This window comes from Elephantulus edwardii, unplaced genomic scaffold (assembly GCF_000299155.1).
Source record: "Elephantulus edwardii isolate Elephantulus edwardi_28Jun2011 unplaced genomic scaffold, EleEdw1.0 scaffold00015, whole genome shotgun sequence".
NCBI classification, from domain to species: domain Eukaryota; kingdom Metazoa; phylum Chordata; class Mammalia; order Macroscelidea; family Macroscelididae; genus Elephantulus; species Elephantulus edwardii.
In genome coordinates, this window is record NW_006399765.1 from 10,556,461 (window position 1) to 10,562,555 (window position 6,095).

Below are 6,095 nucleotides of genomic sequence, written 5' to 3' on the forward strand. Positions count from 1 at the left end.
TTCTGCCTCAATATTTCTGCCATAGAAAGCTCACTGTCCCTCTCAGTATGTAACATGATCATGCCCCTGGGCCTTTGCACATACTCTTCCTTTTTCTGGAACCTCTTCCTTTCTCCAAACGTCCACTTAATTAATCCCATTGGAGCTGATAAGTAGATGGAAACACAGATTCCTCTTTGTCTTTCTTCCTTGTCCCAGAGGTCTTCAAATGCCATCTCCTCCAGGAAGACTTCCTTGTGTTTCCAACCCTCTTCCCTGCTCCCACAATCCCCTGGACTGCACCTGTCACAGTGAGTTCTCACTATCTATTGATGCTGCTGCATCTCCATTATCTGCTGAAATGGTCAACACGACTCAGGAACTGGACTAGTCTCTCCTCAGGGGCAATGGCTGTTTTTTATTTCTATTTGTGGCTACAACAGGTGCCCAAGTTCAGATATGGTGGAGATATTCCCTAATGTTTATTGACTAACCTAATGTTCATTTCCCTTCAATTTCTGTGTTCTCCCTGAACCCCTGCTTCAAGGGGAAGAAACCCTTGCTAGAAAGTGTGTGAAGTAGCTTGAAGTCCGCAGTGGTGGGTGGGGGTGGGACTCCCATCCTTGGATCCCGCCGTACCTTAGACAGCCCTCCTGCCCGCACTGCCAAGACCCTGTCAGAGGCATGACAAACAGCTTAGCTGATGGCTTATAATGTCACAGATGATGGAAGCAGGGAGGCGACGGCTGAAAGAATGGGCTGGGGACGCTTGTCATAACTTTATTTGTGGGAGGTGAGTTCCTGTCGACCGAGTGATGGATGGCGACAGGGTAAGCACAATACAGACCCTGCCACGATGTCTACCCCCTCTCTCAGAACTAAACGACTTTGGCGATAAAAAATGACTTTCTTGGAAAAACCAGGGGGAAGGGAAGTTGAGGGGGAGGGGCCTGTGTGGTCGGCACCTTGGAAGGCCTTTTGCTTTTCTTGCTGGGAGTTGAGTTTTGCCTACCACAGCCTGGCAGTTCCTTTACTTCCCCAGCCCTCCTTCCTTTGTTCCTTCCAAAGAGACTGCTGATAATAACCCCAGACCTATGAGCTGCCTTCATCCTCAGAATACCTAGAGGAGAATGAGTCCTTTTACAGTGAAGAATCTTAGAAAAGGGAAGTAACCTACCCCAAGTTCCAGGTCGAGAAAATGGCAGACCTGGGATTTGAACCTGGGTCCTGACTCTTTGCCACGATGGTGTACTAAAGGCCATAAATACAGTCTGGGCTAAGCTTTGTGGATGTACAGTGAGGAGAACAATGAGCCGCCTGGGAGGAAAATCAGAAAAGGCCATTCAAAAGAGGTGGTGTTTGAACTAGTCCTTGAAGACTGAATAAAAAGTTGATTAGTAAATGAAGAGGGTAAATATTAGAAAACAAGGGTATAACAAGAGGAAAAGACAAAGACTGGAGGTGCTGTGTGCCTTGGAGATGACTACAGCTCATAGCGACCCTATGAATGAATCTGACCCCTGCCCTATCATGTGCCATCCTCATCATTTCTGGTACCCCTGAGCCCATTGCTGCAGTCAATCTGTCAGTCCATCTTGGTGAGTCTTTCTCTCTTATGCTGACCCTCCACATTCCCACTTCTTCAAGGATTAACCCTTCCTAACAACTGTTAGGTGCCCTCAAGTCAGTTCCTGCTCGTAGCAACCCTTTATAAAACAGAATGAAACAGGCTCTCTGCTCCTTGTCGATCCAGATTGCCCTCTCTTCTTGTGCAGCCTCAGCTGCATCCCTGAGACACGACGGTGAAGGTCGGAGTAAATGGATTTGGCCGCATTGGGTGCCTGGTCACCAAGGCTGCTTTTCACTCTGGCAAAGTGGATGTTGTCGCCATCAATGATCCCTTCATTGACCTCAACTACATGGTCTATATGTTCCAATATGATTCCACCCATGGCAAATTCAACGGCACTGTCAAGGCTGAGAATGGAAAGCTGGTCATCAATGGGAAAGTCATCACTATCTTCCAGGAGTGAGATCCCACCAACATCAAGTGGGGTGATGCTAGTGCTAAGTATCTTGTGGAGTCCAATGGTGTCTTCACAACCTTGGAGAAGGCTGGGGCTCACTTGAAGGGTGGTGCCAAACGGGCAATCATCTCTGCTCCTTCTGCCGATGCCCCCATGTTTGTGATGGGCATGAACCATGAAAAAAATAACAACTCTCTCAAGATTGTCAGCAATGCCTGCACCACCAACTGCTTGGCTCCCCTGGCCAAGGTCATCCATGACAACTTCGGCATTGTAGAGTGACTCATGACCACAGTCCATGCCATCACTGCCACCCAGAAGACTGTGGCTGGTCCCTCTGGAAAGCTGTGGCGTGATGGCCGTGGAGCCGCCCAGAACACTATCCCTGCATCTACTGGCACTGGGCATCTAAGGCCGTGGGAAAGGTCATCCTTGAACTGAGTGGGAAACTTACCGGCATGGCTTTCCGTGTCCCCACTCTCAATGTGTCAGTTGTGGACCTGACCTGTAATCTAGAGAAAGCTGCCAAATATGATGACATCAAGAAAGTAGTAAAGCAGGCATCCTGAGGACCAGGTTGTCTCCTGTGACTTTAAAAGTGACACCCACTCTTCCACCTTTGATTCTGGAGCTGGTATTGCTCTGAATAACCACTTTGTCAAACTCATTTCCTGATATGACAATGAATTTGGCTACAGCAACCAGGTGGTTGACCTGATCGTTCCCTCCAAAGAATAAGAGTTGCTTGGACCACCAGCCCCAGCAATAGCACTAGAAGGAAGAGAGAGAGAGAGAGACCCTCAGCTGCTGGAGAGTCCTTGCCCCAACTTGACCCTCCCACACACTGAGACTCTCACATCCTTGACACAAATTTCCATCAAATCCCCCTGAGAAAGAGGAGGGGCTTGGAGAGCCCATCTTGTCATGTACCATCAATAAAGTACACTGTACTCAGCCGAAAAAAAAAAAGACAAAAACCAGAATGAAACAGAATGAAACACTGCCCGGTTCTACTCCACCATCACTGTCATTTCTGGGTTTGAGCCCATTGTTGGAGCCACTGTGCCCATCTGTCCCAGTGAGGGTATTTCTCTCTCATTGGTCCTCTACTTTACCAGACAGGGTCCTTCTCCAGAGACGCGTCCTTCCTAATTGTATGTCCAGACATGTGGAACACAGTTTGACCTTTCTTGCCTCTACGGAGCATTCTAGCAGCACTTCTTCCTGGCAGTTCATGTTGTTGTTGATAATTGTTGTGAGTCGAGCACTACTCATAGCGACCCTATGAACAAAAGGCCTGAAGCCTTCCTATAACTATCGATATTTATCAAAGTTCACAGAGTTTCAGAGGCGTGTTGTTTAGGAAGTGGATGCCACTCCTGCTTCCAAAGTGTACTCACTCTGCTTTGCCAAGCAGCATCATTCAAAAGCAATAATAAAGCAATACTGCTTCTCTGGGATTACTCATTCTCTGTCCAGCTTTCATATGCTTGTGAAGCAATTGACAATGCCTTGGCTTACGTCAAGCACGCTTCATGTTTTATTTTTACTTTTTAATACATTAAAGAGGTCAGTCTGTTGAAGCAGGTTTGCCCAATGCAATACATCGATTTCCTGACTTACTGCTTCCATGAGTGTTGATAGTGGATCCAAGGAAAATTAAATCCTTGGCAACTTTTATATCATCTGCAAATTTCATGATGCTGCTTATGAGAGGAGTTGTTGTTGTCATGTGCCGTCGAGTCGCTTGCGACTCATAGCGACCCTATGTACAACAGCCCTAAACTCCACTCTGTCCTGTGCCAATCACACTGTCTCTGACACTCCCATCCCAATTATCCCAGTCACCGAATCAATCCACCTCATAGAGGGCCTATGAGACGAGTAGCATACATTTTCATTTGCTTATCCAAAGCCACCTGAGAACTGGACAGTGACTAAGGATGATAGAAGAAGAATTGACAACTTTGAGGTGTGGCGTTGGAGAAGAATGCTGAACCATGGACATCCAGGAGAACAAACAGATCTATCTTGGAGAGGGTGAAACCAAATTTCCCCTCTTGGGCAAATATTTTGAATCTCAGGACCTGTGGTGGCATAGTAGCAAGAAACGGCTCTGCAATCCCCAAAGTATTTGGTTTGAGACCACCAGCTGCTCTGTGGGAGAAGGATGGGCAATCTCCCCCCATGCAATTAACTGCCTCTGAAAACCTGCTGGAGGGTCAGCCCTGGGTCAGTTCAGACTCTACAGCACACAACAACACACATACTTTGGGCATGAGGCCAGGAGAGAGACCAGTCCTTTGAGAGGGACATCATGCTCAGAAGGGTTGAGAGGAAGACCCTGGGTGAGATGGACTGATACAGTAACTGGGGTAGTGCAGTGAGATTAGGTGTGTCGGAGTCAGTGAGACTGGTTTAGGATAGGACAGAGTTCAGAGTTGTTGTACATAGTGTTGCTGTGAGTCACAGGCGACTCAATAGCACATAACAATCAAAACCACTAGCTGGCCACCTTCCCTCCTTATAACAGAGCCTCTAATCTGGGGGGATGATCCTTACGCCATGAGTGGTGGCCAACTGCTCTGTGGAGACACTCAGAAAGTTCCCATTTCCCTTGTGGAAACAAGAATGGGACATAATTCTGGTCAATGAGTTAAGAGGAGTAAAAATAACCCTCTTCTTGTGCAGAGTACGGTCAGGCCTGGGCTTGATGCCTGGAGGTACCTTGTGACCATGTGACTAGAAGGAGCACACTGGCAGTGACACACTGGGGAGATGGAAAGGACATCATTCAACCACTGAATTCATTCCCTTGGAGTCATCATACCTTGCAATATATTCTTTGAGTTGGTACATTTTATTTCCTGATGACTAGCTATATTGGCACGTTTGCACTCCAGCAACCCCCAATATACTTAAAACTTCCAAAAACTCTAGCTCCACTCTGGAGCCCATATGAGACTCAGACTCCTGAGACATGGTAGAGAGAGACTTCAAGGCAAGCAAGACCCCAGAGGTCGTGGAAGTCAGCAGACACTGAGATGCCAAGCAGTGTAGCTAGAAGGATGGCATGATGGTGGGAAGGTACTGGATGAGGTAAGGAATTTGTAGTTTTAGCTAGTCAAGGATTAGAGAATAGAACTGAAAGAGGGGGGGGGGAGAGAGAGAGTATCAAAATGTCAAACTGGACATTGTATTAGGAAGAGACAAAAGGAAAATAAAAATCCTCTCAACTAGACCAATAGGCAACATTATGAGAAATGGAGAAAAGATTGAAGTTGTCAAAGATGCTGAAGTTTTACCTGGATCCATAATCAACGCCCATGGTAGCAACAGTCAAGAAATCGAAAGACATGATGCATTGGGCAGAGCTGTTGTCAAGAACATCTTTAATTTGCCAAAGAGCAAGGATGTCAGTTTAAAGAGCAATGGATGCCAGTTTAAAAAGCAAGGATGTAAGTTTAAAGACAAGGGTATGATTGACCCAAGCGATAAGATTTTCAGTTGTTTCCTATGCATTTGAAAGTTGGGCAGTGAATAAGGAAGACTCCATGCCTCTGAATTGTGGTATGCGTAGAGTATTGAATAAACCATGGCCTGTCCAAAGAACAAACACCAAGTCTGCCTTGGAGGAAGTGTAACCATAGGGGCTCCTTAGAGTCAGACGTCATGAAACTTCATTGCATAATTTTGGACACATTGGGGGGTAAAGGTACCATGCTAGGAAAAGTCAACAAAAGAGAGACAGATTCTGAATGAGATGGGTTGATACACTGACTTTAACAATGAACTTGATCATGAGAATGACACAGCATAGGACAAGATTTCAAATTGTCCTTAATAAGATTTCAGTCTGTTCCTTTATAAGGTTGGTATGGGTCAGAGTTGACTTGATAGCACATAACAACAACAAAAAAAAAAAAAAAGGAGAGGAAACTCCTAAGGGTTATGGGGATTCCTGAATATTTTGGAAATGAGAGCTCTCGCTTAGGGGTCATATTGCCATAGCCTGAAACCTGGCTACACCTGGCTTTATGACCCTGGGCTAGTAACTGAATTCCTCTGGGCCCAAACTGCAACATTTGT

The 6,095-nt window shown here is 46.3% G+C and overlaps 1 pseudogene; it reads left to right on the top strand.

The window, feature by feature from the left end:
- The first annotated feature begins 794 nt into the window (after positions 1–794).
- LOC102848330 lies at positions 795–2,744 on the top strand (annotated as a pseudogene).
- Positions 2,745–6,095: the final 3,351 nt, after the last annotated feature.